This window comes from Hemitrygon akajei, chromosome 11 (assembly GCF_048418815.1).
Source record: "Hemitrygon akajei chromosome 11, sHemAka1.3, whole genome shotgun sequence".
Taxonomy (NCBI): domain Eukaryota; kingdom Metazoa; phylum Chordata; class Chondrichthyes; order Myliobatiformes; family Dasyatidae; genus Hemitrygon; species Hemitrygon akajei.
In genome coordinates, this window is record NC_133134.1 from 129,655,353 (window position 1) to 129,671,935 (window position 16,583).

The following is a 16,583-nucleotide window of genomic DNA, read 5'->3' on the forward strand; positions in this document are numbered from 1 at the left end:
GGATTTCCAGCATCTGCAGATTTTCTGTTTGTGATTCCATTGCACAGAATGGCAGGGAAATGTGAGGTGAAACCAAGGGAATGTCTAAAATACATGGAATACATATGGCTGATGAGATAAAGTACAATATGGGTCTGGTGTACCAGGACATGTACCAGATAGGAAAAGAAAATAAAGGATGGCTGGTAGGAATGGCTCTGACATGGACAGGAAGAAAGACAATGATAACTGAACTTAGATAAAATCAATGTTAATCCCAGAAGGCCTCAACATAGCCAAATAGAAGAAAATTAGTTGTTCCTTATGATTGTGCTAGGTATTATTACAGCTGAACAGGAGGCATGGGAGTGGAAGTGGGATGTTGAATTTGAATGGTGGGCATTTGGAAGCTCTGGATCATTCATACTCTACAAAACAAAAGAACAGCATTCAACCAGGAGCTGATAAATGTCAGTGAATATTCTACCAAAGAGCCAGGCAATGGCTCCAGCCTACAAGAGATACTAAACACCTAAACACCTTTCATTGATACTCAATAGCATTATCATCATCAAGTCCCTCACCATAAACATTGTTTTAAATATTAATGAAGTAATCCTCATGTGTCTTGAGAGCTTGCTATTGCTTGAATGGACCATGTTTTTTTTTAACAAGGATATGTCAATCAAAATCAGGAATTGACCAGGATGCTGCTCTCCATGTTTAAGTTTCTCTATCCCTTGAAAGAAGATTCATATGCATTATCAAATTCACAGTAAACAACCATAGTGTTTCCTCTGTGGTTGAATATTTTATTGATGCTGTATATAATAACTCTGCCGTACTGAATTACAAAGGTCATTTCCATGTACATACAGCTGACTTCATAGAATGCGTAGGAATAAATTCTTTCCAAGGAGTGCCTCATTTCTACTGCCCACGAGTGGAGAGAATAATATCTATATATGCTGACTATTCTAGATATAATTCCGAGTATAAAAAGAATCTGCTTGGATGTATTAGTTTGACGGGAAAGAAGTGGAAAATACTAGTATTAGTAATAATGTTGTGATAACCATCAACTTTAAAAAGTAGTAGTAACACTTTCGGAACTGGTGGTAACTGCATTAACACAGAAGATTCTCCATGTTAGTTGGCATCTGTTTAATGTTGCTTGGCATAATTAATTAATCAGAAAAAAAGGCAGTGTTAGCTGTAGATCATTGTGGTGATCCAAGTGTAAGTATTTTGCCTCTAGTTGATTTGTTGCTGATATGACACTGCCAACAAAATCAGAACAACTATTTTGCTAAACTACATGATTTATCCCCATCTGTGAAATATTCCAGCTGAGAGAGTTACATGAGAGCACGATAGCTGAAGTTTGGATGGTGATGAAATTCTGGAATTTGCCCTGTTGATTTAGGCTAGATGGCTGCTCCTGACAAGAGCTCTTCACCGTCCTTGACAGCTTGCCTTTATCAACAAGGCCAGAGTAATTGTAATAAACATTTGTCTCTCTGAAGCAGAGACTGGAAAATTTTCAAATTTGTCTTTATCATCAAAGACTTTCTTCCAGATTCTTTGGACAAATGAGGTTAATCATTCCTTCAGATAAATAAAATGCTGCCACAGGAGCCCTGCATATAAAACACTGTGAATGCAGAAATCTTTGCATTTCCAAGCAAATAATGCTTATTTGTCCCTGTATGTTCCTTTATTGATACTTATTTATGATAAAACTAAATTTAAATTCATATGTGGTAGCAGATTGATCAAATAATCCAGAAATCATATTTAATGATTTGATGACATGATCTCTTACCTCATCATGTTGAGGAACCTTAATGCAGTTAACTACGGTAAATGAATTTTAGATTCAGGAGCTAGTGTCAGCAAAGATTTTTTTAAAAGACTCAATTTTGTAACAAAGATCCAATTGATTCTGATGTATCTTTCAGAGACCTCTCTTCAGCTATCCTTCCTGCCATCACCATATGTGACTCCAGACAGACCCACAGCACTTTAATGATATATTTAGATCCTGCTGACCAGGTCTCATTTCAAGAGCAGTTAAAACTGGGTAGTAAAAGCTGGCCTTGCTATAATTTATTTATTCACCTTTTTGGTAGATGACTGGAACTGGCAAGGCCAGCGTTATTCCTGTCAGTGCTACTGATGAGGTGTCATGTTGAAATGCTGCTGTCCTCTAAGAGAAGTACTGTTGGATAGGAGGCTCCAGGGTTTAGAGCCAAAGGTGATGAAAGACAAGTAATGTAATGCTGACTTCTTGTGGTGCACTTGCATGCAATTGTGCTCCCATGGTCCACCTGTTTCTTGGTGATAGAAGTTGCGAGTTTGGGGGGTAACTGTTGGGGTAACCTAGTTGACAACAATGGTGCATTTTGTAGATGGTATACACTGTGCTGTGGTGGTGGAAGCAATAAATCTTTTGGAGATGAATATGCTATCAACTAATTAGACAGCTTTGTCTTCCATTTTGTGAAGCTTTTTGAGAATTAAAAATCAATCAGTTTATTATTACTGACATATGTTGTGAAATGTGTTGTTTTGCAGAAGTAGTACAGTGCACTACTATAAATTATAATAAGAAATTATATATGAATTATTAAATTAGTTCAAATAGAGAGCAAAATAGTGAGGTCGTGTTCATGGATTCATCGTCCAGTCAGAAATCTGATAGCAGCGGGGAAGAAGCTGTTACTCAAACAGTGAGTTTGTGTCTTCAGGATCCTGTGCATCCTCTCTGATGGTAGTAATGAGAAGTGGGCATGTTCTAGGTGGGGAGGGGGCGTGGTCCTCAATGATGGATGCTGCCTTTATGAGGCTTCGCCTTTTGAAGATATCCTCAGCGATGGAAAGGCTAGTACCCATGCTAGAAATGGATGTGTTTACAATTTTCTGCAGCTTTTTTTCCGATCCTGTGCAGTGGCCCTTCCAAACCAGGTGGTGATTCATCCAGTTAGAATGCTCTCCACTGTAAATCTGTAGAAATTTTCTAGAGTAGTGGTGACATACCAAATCTCCTCAGACACTAAATGAAATATAGATACTGGCATGCCTTCTTCATAATTGCATCAATATGTTGGGGCCAGGATAGATCTTCAGAGATGTTGACACCTGAGAACTTGAAACTGCTGGCCCTATCCACTGCTGACCCTTCGACGAGGACTGGTGTGCATTCCATTGACTTCTCTTTCTGAATGTCCACAATCAATTCCTTGGTCTTACTGATGTTGTGCGAAAGATTATTGTTCTGACACCACTCAACCAGCCTATCTGACTCACTCCTACATGCCTTCTTTTCACCACCTGAGAAGTACACACATCCAGCCAAGAGAAAAGCATTCCGACACACTCCTGGTTAATAATTTGCAAATGCTGGAAATGTTTTAGGGTGTCGGGGTGAATCTCTTGCTATAAGAGACACAGACCTGGGTGGTACGTGGTTGGCTGCAAACCTGGACTGAATTTTCTTATTGCGTCGAATCACAGGAGCAAACCAGATGGGAAAGATCAGGTTGTTTATGGTGATGTTCTGGTTAGGTTCTCATTTATTGGAGGAGATCATTCCCTGTCCCTTTTGGCTACAACTATTATTTGCCATTACCAGCTCATTCCATATTTTTGTCAAGGTTCTTCTGCACACAGGCAAGCATAAACTCATTTGCTGAGGAGTTGCGAGTGGAAGTGAATGTGATGCAGTAAGTAAGCAAACTCACTTGACCTTATGATAGAATGAAACACTGGAGGGCGAAGAGCTGAGGTGCTCCCCGAGGAATTCCACCAGTGGTGGAGTGAGTGATGATGGCGCTGAATGGTGACTCCTTTGCTTGCATCTTTGGAAACAGCTCTATTTCCATCTTTAATATCACTATTTTTCCCTTTCAGGGTTCTTTTGAAGACCCTGAACCTGGAGTTACACGCAGACTATGGTTCTTTGCGGAAATGGGACCCAGTCTCCGGGTTTCACAACTGGCCATTGTTCAACTCACCAAGGGCTCGGTCTAAGATTTTGGCTTGCCTTTGGAGGCCTAGGATCTTGGGGCCACAGTCGGTGTCACAGCAGGAGACCCGTGTGTCGTCAGGGAAGTCGGAAGATCTACAGCTTTGTGCCCAGAGATTCAAGATCTTTGGGCACAGTAAAGAGACATGACAAACTTTTAACATTGTAAACCAGCGAGTTGTTTGTTACGTCTCACCACTCACTGTGAAACGGAGACATCACTTTCTTCCTTATTAGGGAGAGAGCGAGCCTGTTGTATGAGGTGACCAATGTCGTCTTTGGGGTAACTGCAAGTCTGTGCCTTTACTGTCGCTTTGCTCATGCTTGAGTACTCGGTGGTGGGTGCCGATACTTTTTTTTTGCCGGTGGGGGAGGGAGGATTGTTGCTTGCTGCTGCTTACGTGCAGGAGGGGGGGGAGCTGGGGAGGACTTTGTGGTTCTAACATTTAACCGTCATTCATTCTTTGGAGCACTCCTCTGTTTTCGTGGATGGTTGCGAAGAAAAAGCATTTCATGATGTATATTGTATACATTTCTCTGACATTAAATGTACCTTTGAATCCTTTGATGTCCAAGGGCCACTCTCAACCAAAATCCATTTCCTTTTGCGGCTATGGCTTTATCTTTTGGAATGTTTTCTGCTTAGTGTCTGTTGACTTCAGTTGTACCAAGGCTCCTCAATGCCTTGCTTGATCAATGTGATCTGGATGTCAAGAGGAATTCTGTCCTTGGGTCCATATTTAAACCAAAGTCTGCCATGAACCTGGAAAGAAAGTGCTGACAAATTCTAAAAAGTGCCATGAGTAAGCAGATTATTGGTGAGTAAGTGCTGCTTATTAACACTCTTGACGAAGACTTCAATTATCTTGTATTGATTAAGAGTAGACCAGGTGGTAATTAGCTGGACTGGTTTTGCGTCACGTAAACGGGATATACCTGAGCTATTTTCCACACTTTTGGATAGATGCCAGTGTTGTAAATATACTGGTGTTGCTTGGTTGAAGACAGAACTATTTTTGAATTCAGGGCATAAATACTAGATCTGGTTCCTTAGACCTTGCTGTCTTTATGTGCTCTCTTGGGTTCTCAACCATTGCTTGATAATAACGGGTGTGATTGGCTTGTCTTAAGGTGGGGGATCACAGGAGAAAACCACAACACTCGTTCAGAGAGGTCAGGTTTGCAGGAAGTGTGCCCAACTGCAGCTCTGTTTAGTTTACATAGATAGATTCACTGAGGAGCATACCAAAGGCAGAATGCGTCAGAGATAGGAGCTTCAGTGAGGTGATAACTCTGAACATTCAGCAGGATGATAGGTAGGTGACTAAAAGGAAGAATGGGCAGGCCGTGCTATTCCCCTCTCTGGCAGGTATACCGCTTTGGATACCATTAGTCAGGGTGGGGAGGGGAAGCAGTAAAAGGAGGTTGAAGGACATGTTCCTGTTTACATCAACTGTACTGAGATCAAGAGAGTGGAGAGCTTCAATTTCCTCGAGTGAACACCAACAATAGCCTGTCCAGGTCCAACCACATAGACACCACAACAGCACCCTTACTTCCTCAGGAAGCTAAAGAATTTTAGCATGTTTCTTTTGACTCTGAAAAATTTTTAACAACATGCCACAGTAAGCACCCTATCTGGATGCATTACAGCTCTGCCAGCGACTGCAAAAAATTGCGAGAGTTGTGTTCACAGCTTAGTACATCGCAAAAACCACCTTCCCTCCACAGACTCTGTCTACACCTCCTTCTGCCTCAGTAAAGCAGCCAGGACAATCAATGCTCCCATCCACTCATCTGGCAGAAGATATGTAAGTCTGAAATCGCTAGCCTCAAGGACAGTTCCAATTTCACTATTATAAGACTATAATAGGATAATATAATAAGACAAAGGTGTAGCCATGGGGACCCTTATGGGTCCCAGCTATGCCTAGTCCATGTTCCAAGCTTATACGGGAATCCGTCCCCTACATTTCCTTCGCTACATCGACAACTGCATTGGCGCTGCCTCATGCACGCATGCTGAGCTCGTTGACTTCATTAACTTTGCCTCCAACTTTCACCCTGCCCTCAAATTTACCTGGTCCATTTCCAACACTTCCCTCCCCTTTCTTGATCTTTCTGTCTCCCTCTCTGGAGATGACTTATCTACTGATATCTACTATAAGCCTACGGACTCTCACAGCTACCTGGACTATTCCTCTTCCCACCCTGTCTCTTGCAAAAATGCAATCCCCTTCTTGCAATTCCTCTGTCTCCACCGCATCTGCTCTCAGGATAAAGCTTTTCATTCCTGGACAAAGGAGATGTCTTCCTTTTTTAAAGAAAAGGGCTTCCCTTCCTCCACCATCAACTCTGCTCTCAAACGCATCTCTCCCATTTCACGCACATCTGTCCTCACCCCATCCACCCGCCACCCCACTCGGGATAGGGTTCCCCTTGTCCTCAGCTACCACCCACCAGCCTCCGGGTCCAACATATAATTTTCAGTAACTTCCGCCACCTCCAACGGGATCCCACTACCAAGCACATCTTTCCCTCCCCCCCCCCTTTTGCTTTCCGCAGGGATCGCTCCCTATGCAACTCCCTTGTCCATCCGTCCCCCCCATCCCTTCCCACCGATCTCCCTCCTGGCACTTATCCTTGTAAACAGAACAAGTGCTATACCTGCCCTTACACTTCCTCCCTCACCACCATTCAGGGCCCCAGACAGTCCTTCCAGGTGAGGCGACACTTCACCTGTGAGTCGGCTGGTGTGGTATACTGCGTCCGGTACTCCCGGTGTGGCCTTTTATACATTGGTGAGACCTGACGCAGACTGGGAGACCGTTTCGTGGAACACCTACGCTTTGTCAGCCAGAGAAAGCAGGATCTCCCAGTGGCCACACATTTTAATTCCACGTCCCATTCCCATTCGGATATGTCTATCCATGGCCTCCTGTACTGTCAAGATGAAGCCTCACTCAGGTTGGAGGAACAACACCTGATATTCCGTCTGGGTAGCCTCCAACCTGATGGCATGAACACTGATTTCTCTAACTTCTGTTAATGCCCCTCCTCCCCTTCTTACCCCATCCCTTATTTATTTATTTATTTATCTATCTATCTATCTATTTATTATCCCCCCTTTTTTCTCTCCTTTTTTCTCTCTCTCTGTCCCTCTCACAATCACTCCTTGCCTGTTCTCCATCTCCCTCTGGTGCTCCCCTTCACCTTTCTTTCTCCCTAGGCCTCCCATCCCATGATCCTTTCCCTTCTCCAGCTCTGTATCCCTTTTGCCAATCACCTTTCCAGCTCTTAGCTTTATCCCTCCCCCTCCTGTCTTCTCCTATCATTTCGGATTTCCCCCTCCCCCTCCCACTTGCAAATTTTTTATTATCTTTTCTTTCAGTTAGTCCTGACGAAGAGTCTCGGCCCAAAACGTCGACAGTGCTTCTCCCTATAGATGCTGCCTGGCCTGCTGCATTCCACCAGCATTTTGTGTGTGTTGTTGCTTGAATTTCCAGCATCTGCAGATTTCCTCGTGTTTGCGATTATAAGACTCTTTACTGTTTCTATAGCACAATAAAACGGACTCTTGGCTTCACATCTAGCTCATTATGTCATTGAATCTCATTGCCTGCTTGTACTGCACTTTCCCAAAACCTGTAACACTTTTTACATTGAGTTTTTGTTTTACCTTGTACTACCTCAGTACACCATTGTGTGAATTGATTCTATGAACAGTATACAAACAGGTTTTTTCACTCTACCTAGGTACATGTGATAATAACAAACCAATTTACTCGTTTACCAATGAGGAACCTCCGTTAACCAAGGGTATTGAAGGTTTGGTCAGGGAAAAGGAGGAAGTGTATGCCAGGTATAGTAAATTGGTATTGAATGATGGTTATGGTAGGAGTTAATTTAATAAAGAAATTAGGAGGTCAAAAAGGGGCCATGAAATTACCTTTGTAAATGGAAATGAGAAGAATCCTAAAACATTTTATAAGTTTATTGGAAGCAAGAGGGTAGCTAAGGAAAGAATGGGTTTCTTTAGGGACCAGAACAGTAATATATGTATGGAGCCAGTGAGTCTGATGAATATTTCTCCTCAGTAATCTCATCCTTTGCTAGGGAGAAGGATATTGAGGTTGGACAGGTAAGTGAGGGATACACTTATATTTTGCCGCATGTCTCTATCAGGAGAAAGGAAACTTTAGAAATATTGGAGCATATTAAGTGAACAAGTCCATAAGGCTTGATGGGATCTATCCCAGGAGAGCAAACAATCAAGGGAGGAGAATGCTGGGGCTTTGATAGAGATGTTTCCATCTTTGGATGAGGTACCAGAAGACTGGAGAATAGGTAATGTTTCCTTATTCAGAATATCTCCCTTCATAGACAGGGTATAAGGGAAAAGAGTGGGACATCATACTATAGCTGTACAAAATAGATCCAAATTGTTAGAACATATTTGGTATATTGTGTACAGTTCTGGTTTACACACTACAGGAAAGATCTGGTCACAATTGACAGATCGCAGAACATATTAACTTGGATGTTGACTGCAATGGAACGCCATGAAAGGAAAGATTAGATTAACTGGGTTTATTCTGGCTGGACTATAGTAAACTGAGGCGTAAACTTATAGAGGCTTATAACATTACGACGGGCACAGGCGGGATAGATAGTCATGGTCCTTTCCATGGATAGGGGAGTTCAAAACAACAAGGCTTAGGTTTCAGGTGAGAGGGAGGAAATTTAAAGGAGCTCCGGGGGATAAATTTTTCAAAGAGAATGCAGTGGTTATTTGCAATAAGCTACCAGAGGAAGTGGTAGAGACAGATGCAACTACAACAGTTAAAAAACATTTGAACAGATACTTAAACAGGAATGTGATTAGATAGACAGCACATGGATGATGAAAAGGCCCATGTCAGTTCAATGATTCTAAAACATGGTTATAATTGCACCAGCCTTGAGAGATTGACAGGGAAGGAGAGACTGAGTCGATAAAACAAGAGGACGTAGATTTCGGATAAGGGGGAACAAATTTAGAATGGATCTGAGGGGGGCCTTTTTCACTTGGAGAATGACAAGTACCTGGGGGGGGATTGGAAGCAGAGTTGTTGACAGCATTTTAAATAACATGACAGTGTTTAGATGAGTACTTGAATCACCTAGGCATGGAAGATTATGGACCAAGTGCTGGAAGATAGGATTAATAACTGATTGGATCCACTGATTTGGTCAGTGTGAAAGTGGTGGGCCAAATGGCCTGTTTCCATCCTATAACTATGATTTTTTACATGTTGGATTATACAATAGTTATACCATTCAACTTGCTAAGTAAAATATAATCCACTTTTTTGCTGGTGGAAGATAAATGAAGTGTTTACTAGTGAAGGTTTTTCCCAGAATGACCAGTGCAACTGATTACATTTGAAAATCTTGCCCATTTTTTAAGTGTCTTCATGGTTCTATTCCATTAGTCTGTCAGAAACTTTTCAAAGAGGGATAAAAAAAGGAAGATTTGGTAAACTGAAACTTTCCAATTGTTGGACACTTTGTCAATGTTCCAATGTTTTAGTAAATTTATCACCGTGTCTTAATTTTCATTTTAGAAAGTTCCATTTGTGAGTCATAGACTCAATAGAGTCATGCATCATGGATCATGCTCTTTAGCCTAGCAAGTACATGCCAAACATCATGAACACATTCACACTAATCCTACACCAATCCCATTCATACCCTTGATTCTACCATTCACCTACGTACAAATATTAATGGCTAATTAGATCACCAATGCCCACATCCCTGGGTTGTGGAAAGAAATTAGACTACTTGGAGGAAATCCAAAAGGCCAGAAGAAATATGAAAACTGCACACAGACACCACTGGAAGTCAGGATTAAACCATGTTCACTGGAACTCGGAGGCTTTACCGTCTGTGTCAATGTGCTGTCTTTGGTGATTTTCTGATAGATTGCAGATAAGGCGCTGAGCTCTGTCCGCAGCAGCTCACTGTTGGTGATGATGGGACTGCAATGCAACACTGAATTCAGTGATATAGATGCTTAGCAGATTTCTGAGACTTCCAACCCAGAAGTGTTTGTCCTGCTGATTGTGGAAAAACTCAAATGTTGTTTTATTCTGGGGTATGCTTTGCCATAAATTTATTGTAGACGTTTCTCCTGCTCTTCACTTTCAGAGTAATCAGCAGAACCTCTGAGCTTTGGACCTCAGGTAATTTTGCCTTTCAATGCCAAGTCAGACATGCCACAATTTCATGTCAAACACAATCCAAAATTGTTTATGCACTGCAAACACATATATTAATACAAAGATTGTGCTATTGACTTTGAGAGTTATGGTTAGCAGGAATGATACAGATTACAAACCCATTTGAAAATAAAAGAGAAGTATATTTCTCTTAATTATGTATGGCAAAATAGATTACATATTAGAAAAACTAATATCTTACCTTAAGTAAAATTCTGAAAAATGATTGTTGCAATATTTAACAATATTTTACAGGTTCTAAAACATCCAGGGAGTTCACATTTTGTACTTTTTTTCATCATTTGGATATTCTTTTCCATTGTTTTTCCCCTGATTATATCACTGCATACAATGCATTATATCCCCAAAAGTATGTCTACAAGGCAGAGGAGAGAAGGTTGAGGATGAGAATTGCATAGGTAGGAAATTCAATTGGGATGATTTTGTAGCTGCTAGAAATACAATTAGATTAACTTAGAAACTATAATAGTAGATCCTGTGTGTCTTTTTTAATTTCAGCTAAGGTGCTGTGATATTTCCATTCCTATCAACCAAACAAAAACAACAGAAACTTATTAATAACATGAAAACCCCCAATAATTTAAGCACAGCTTGGAAATCAAAGCAATTGGTTCAAAAGAATTCTTTATACAGTGCTAGATTTACACAACAGTCATGCTTTTGTATTTTTGATCAATTGTATCTCAGGAGGATTGAAATGACCAGCTTTATGAAGGTGGCCGAACTTTGAACTGGATGACGACAGCCTATATGCCCTTTCCTATTCAACCCATTACACTCAATAAACAGCTGATGTTCATCATGCATGACTGGGTTGGATTTGACACCAGATGCCAAAGTTTTAAAAAGATGTTCCAGCCAATTCCTCGATCTTAAATCCTCTGATTATAACTGCAACAAAATGAAGGCCTTGTGTGATATTAGAGCCTATAATGGATTACAACCTTTGATTTTCCTCAAAGAAAACATTTTACAAGAGTAAATGCATCAATAATTCTCTTATTGTGTCATCCATCTGAAGGTTGAACTGATGCCAGTGCACTTAGGGCTTTACTTTTTGATTACTAGATCCCCAATGTATATTAATTAATCTACAAATATTATGGCTATTTCTGGCAGAATTGTTTTGGAATTTGAATTTTAAGTAATTCAATGGCATTTAGATCATTATAACCTATTGTTGCATTCCCCCATCATAATCAATGCGTGACCATACCCACGCAGAGTGCCATGTTTTGGTGCATTTTAATTAGACATTTAAAGATACCATGAAAATATGAATACAATGAGGGAAATGGCAGTCTTGTTTCAGATTAATTAAAATTAAACTTCACTTTTGTCTCTACAGCATATCAAGATGTAGCAAAATAAGCACTCGGTTCTAATCTAGTTCGAGTTTGGTGTACATTTCAGAAATACTTCTAGTTCCAGTAAATGTGATTGTTGAGGTATGGGAAGGGAACAATGTAGCAATTGTACAATTGGTCATATCCAGTGGTTCAAGCTTCATTTTTATTACAATTTGCTGACTCCACTCCCATAGTTATAAAAAAGATTGGGTTTCCCATCACTAATCAGCTGACTTCTCAGCACTACATCCTGTAAAATGTTCCTTGGTCTGGAATTTGCATAATGAACTTGCTGGGGTCACAATGAAACTTGCTCCCATCCCCCCTCCCCCCAAAGTTGAAGAAAAAAAACACGTCAGGCCACAAAGTTGGGGCGGAAATGATTGGCATTTTCTTTGTTCCTTTTATTTAAGCAACGGTTTGTGTTCGGTTAAGCAAGATTAACAGTAACTGCTCTACGAACTTGAGAGGAAAAGCTTTTTAACTGAGTCTGCCAATTTAGGGTCAACACTGTGATGTACTTCCCTATTTCAGATTTAACTAGTTTAAAGTTGAATTTAGCAAAGAAGTAGACTATCATTAATTTGTAATGGTTTAAGATGAGACTAAGTAACTGCATTAATATCAGATGTAAGGTTGCACTCAATTATTTAAAAGTTTAGTATGTTGGTCTCTGCTGATTTTAGCTGAGACAGCAGTGAAGCTGACATTGAACTGAGTGTCATGGACTCTAAGAGGAAAACCAGACAGGGCTACAGCAAAAGGCAGAGGAATGGAGCTAACTGAATATTTCTTTACAAATGCATGGAGAATTTGACCTCCTCTGCATATAATTCAAATATTCTTATTTATTTATTGAACTCTGGCTTCAACTCCTAAAATCTATCTAAGCTGAATTCCTTTTTCTGCTTGTGTGCTTCAGTGTCACTTGAAGAGTGGAGATTAAACTGGTGGTGATGGGGAGGGATGGTAAACATTACTGGGCTAGACATTAAGCTCACCATCTTAATAATTTGATCAACTCTGACTGCTACAACTTTGTGGGGACCTTGGAGTAATAAAAATGGGTGACAATGGGGGTTTTGGTAATGAGACTGTAGAATCCCTGTGAGTGTTAGTGTTGAAGATAATAAACACAATGAGTGAAGGAATTGAACCATTTTAAGTATCCCTTGCCTGGCTTCTGTCTGAATGATAACCATTCTTATTCCCAAATGCAGGATGCTTCTACTTCAGACACCTGTTGTTCTCCCAAACTTGGGTATATTCCATCTTAGCTTAGCCACTTTATAAAAGATGCACTCTACCTATTCACCTGTGAACCTATTACAGTCACACAGGACACTTGGCCAAATACCTGATGGTTAAACTAAGCAATAAAGGGAAAAAAAGAGGGGAAGTAATCATCACTGATTTAAATTAGGAAATAAAAAGATATGTAGAAATGACCCTCCATTCAAAATGTTAATTATGTTGATAGATAACAGCTTGCTGTAAATAATAAATTGTTGTGATCTATCTTTAATGAACAAGCATGCATACCATGACATATTTAAATTGAGGAGGAGGAGGAAGCCGCCGTTAGTCTCGATAGACCATGGATTTGCACCTTGGAAAGTTTCCAGGGCGCAAGCTTGGGCAAGGGTTTTTTTTATGGAAGACCGGCAGTTGTTCAAGCTGCAAGTCTCCCCTCTCCATGCCACCATTGTTGTCCAAGGGAAGGGCATTAGGACCCATACAGCTTGGCACCGGTGTGGTCACAGAGCAATGTGTGGTTAAGTGCCTTGCTCAAGGAAACACGCAGCCTCAACCAAGGCTTGAACTAGTGACCTTCAGATCACTAGATGAACGCCTTAACCACTTGGCCATGCACCACACATTATTTATTATTTAAATTATTAATCTTGTCAAAGTGTAATTCCAGTCTGTGCACTTTAGAACAAAAACTGGCTTAAATCATTCTCACAATTTTTGAGTAATACAAGTCTCATATTTTCATGCTTTCACAAACAGTGTAAAATGAGCACATCTGTAATTTCTAAAGCTGTATTTTTGCTGAATACTATTGCATTTCAAAGCAGTGTGCTTTGGACATAACCACTCTTATCATTCACTCTATTATTCTTCATCTTGCACTCATAATTAGAATAAAGAATGACATTTAAAAGATTCTTCATCTTTTGTGTAATTTCCTGAAATGCCAGTGTCTTAATAACTGGCTGCATCACCATCTGGTATGGGGAGGGGACTGCTACTGTACTGGACTGTGCAGGTCATAAACTTAGTCAGCCCACCGTAGGCACTAGCCTCCACAGTATCCAGGTCATCTTCAAGGAGCAATGCCTTAAAAAGTTGGCGTCCATCGATAAGGATCCCCACCACCCAGGACTTGCCTTGTTCGCATTGCTACCATCAGGAACGAGATACAGAACCCTAAAGACACACTCAATGGTTCAAGAACAGCTTCTTCCCCTCTGTCATCCGATTTCTGAACGGACTTTGAACATATGAACATTACCTCACTATTTTTTAGCACTGCTTATTTAATTTAGCTAATTAATAAATAAATATTCTGCAATTCACTGTTTTTTCTCTATTATTATGTATTACATTGTACTGCTTCCACAAAGACAAAGAAATTCATGACATATGCCAGTGAACCTTTGACCAGCAACCAATCCGGACATCAGAAGTTTTGAGAGGAGGGTCAATGGCCCGAGTGGAAAGGGGAGCAGCAGGTCACAGCAGCGCAATAGAGCTTTGACCAGCGACCAATCTGTGTTTGGGATTGATTAGCAAGAGCAAATTACAAGAAGGCAGGGGCAAGAACATCGATCATCGTTTGAGTGAATAGGGTCAGAGTGGTGATCTTGAGGCTTCAGTCAGAGAAAGCAAAAAGAAAAGAAAAGCTGAAGGTTATTTTTTTTCTCCTTCCCATCTTTATATCTGCTGAGCTAGGATAGTAGAACTGCAAGGCAGTATAGTGGATTGTTCCTCCTGCAGGATGTGGGAAGGCAGAGAGAACTCCAGAGTCTCCGACGACTGCAAGTGTAAGAAGTGCATCTATCTGCAGCTTCTAACAATCCATATTAAGGAGTTGGAGCTGGAACTGGGTGAACTTTGAATCACTGGGAGGCTGAAGGGGTGATAGGTAGGAAATACAGAGAGTTAGTTACATCCAAGGTGCAGGACACAGGAAACTGGGGACAGACAGGAAGGGGAAAGGGGTTAATGAGGCAGTGCAGAGTACCCCTATATCACTTTAGATATGGTAGCGGGGCGGGGAATGGTGTTCACCTAACAGAGGAAAGTCACAGTGGTCGGTTCTCTGGCACTGAGTCTGGCTCTGTGACTCAGAAGGGATGGGGACAGAGGGAAGGGGATAGAAAAAGGCACATTGTGGTGCTAGGGGGTATGTTAGTTAGAAGAACAGACAGGAGGTTTTGTGGGCAAGAACAAGAAATGAGATTCCTGGATGGTATGTTGCCTCCCGGGTGCCAGGGTCCAGGATATCTCAGACTGAGTCCTCAGCATTCTTATGTGGGAGGGTGAGCAGCCAGCAGTCGTGGTCCATGTAGGTACCAATGACATGGTAGGATAAGTGATGAGGTTCTGCATGGGAAATTCAGGGAGTTTGGTGTTAAGTTAAAGGGCAGTGCCTCCAGGATTGTGATCTCAGGAGTGCTACCCATGTCATGTGCTAGTGAGGTCAGAATTAGGAAGATTATGCAGTTTAATGCATGGCTAAGAAGTTGGTGTAGGAGACAAGGCATAAGATTTTTGAATCATTGGGCTCTCTTCCATGGAAGGTGGGACCTGTACAGTAGGGATGGTTTGCACCTGAACTAGAGGGGTCTAAAATCCTAGTTTGTTAATGCTGCATGGTGAGGTTTAAACTAGAGTTGCAGGGGAATGCGTACCTGAGTCCCAGAACAGTTGCAGATGTTGGTAAGACCTCAGACAAAGTTAGGAATCAAAAGGTTCAGCTTGGTGTGACTAGTGTCCTGAGCTGTGTATACTTCAATGTAAGAAGTATCATAGGAAAGGTGGATGGTAGTGCTGAAGATGAGGTAGTGGGCTGACAAACAGAGGCAATATGAAGTGAGGAGAGGTTGTTGATAGAGCAAAATTGCAGTCAACAGGATGAGTTGCAATTTAAAAGGGGACAAATTCGAAAAGGGTGAAGGTGTTATATTTGAATGCATACAGTATATGGAATAAAGTAAATGAACTTGTAGCACAGTTTCAGACTGGCAGGTATGATGTTGTAGGCATCACTGAATCATGGCTGAAAGAAGATTATATCTGGGATCTTAATGTCCAAACATACACATTGTATCAAAAGGACAGGCAGGAAGGCAAAGGAGGCAGTGTTGCCCTGTTGGTAAAAATTGAAATCAAATCATTAGGTGGAGGTAACATGGGGTTGGGAGGTGTTGAATCATTGTGGATAGAGCTAAGGAACTGCAAAGGTAAAAGTACATCAACGGGAGTTGTATACAGACCCCAAAACAGTTGTAAGGATGTGGTCTGCAAATTATAACGGGAGATAGAAAATGCATGGCAAAGGGGCAATTATACAATAGTCATTGAGATTTCAATATGCAGGAAGATAGGGAAAATCGGGTTGGTGCTCTGGATCCCATCGGGGGAATTTCTAGAATGCCTATAATTTAGATTTTTTGAGCTGCTTGTGACTGAGCCCACTAGGAGATCAGCTATTCTGGATTGGGTGTTGTGTAATGAACCAGAATTGATTAGAGAACTTAAGGTAAATCACCCTTTTGGGCAAGTGATTGTTATATGATCGAATTCAGCCAGAAATTTGAGAAGGAGAAGTTAAAGTCAGATGTATTACAGTGAAGTAAAGGGGATTGCAGAGCCATGGGAGAGGAGTTGGCCAGAATTACTTGGGAAAGAACACCGTTAGGGGTAAAGGCAGAG

The 16,583-nt window shown here is 41.1% G+C and overlaps 1 long non-coding RNA gene across 1 annotated transcript in view; it reads left to right on the forward strand.

Annotated features, from left to right (window-relative positions):
- LOC140735188 (uncharacterized) overlaps positions 1–4,350 on the forward strand; it is a 43,920-nt gene extending 39,570 nt beyond the window's left edge. The window contains exon 4 of the long non-coding RNA XR_012100717.1: positions 3,892–4,350. This is a non-coding gene — a long non-coding RNA (uncharacterized lncRNA). The remainder of the gene's footprint in view (positions 1–3,891) is intronic.
- The last annotated feature ends 12,233 nt before the right edge of the window (positions 4,351–16,583 follow it).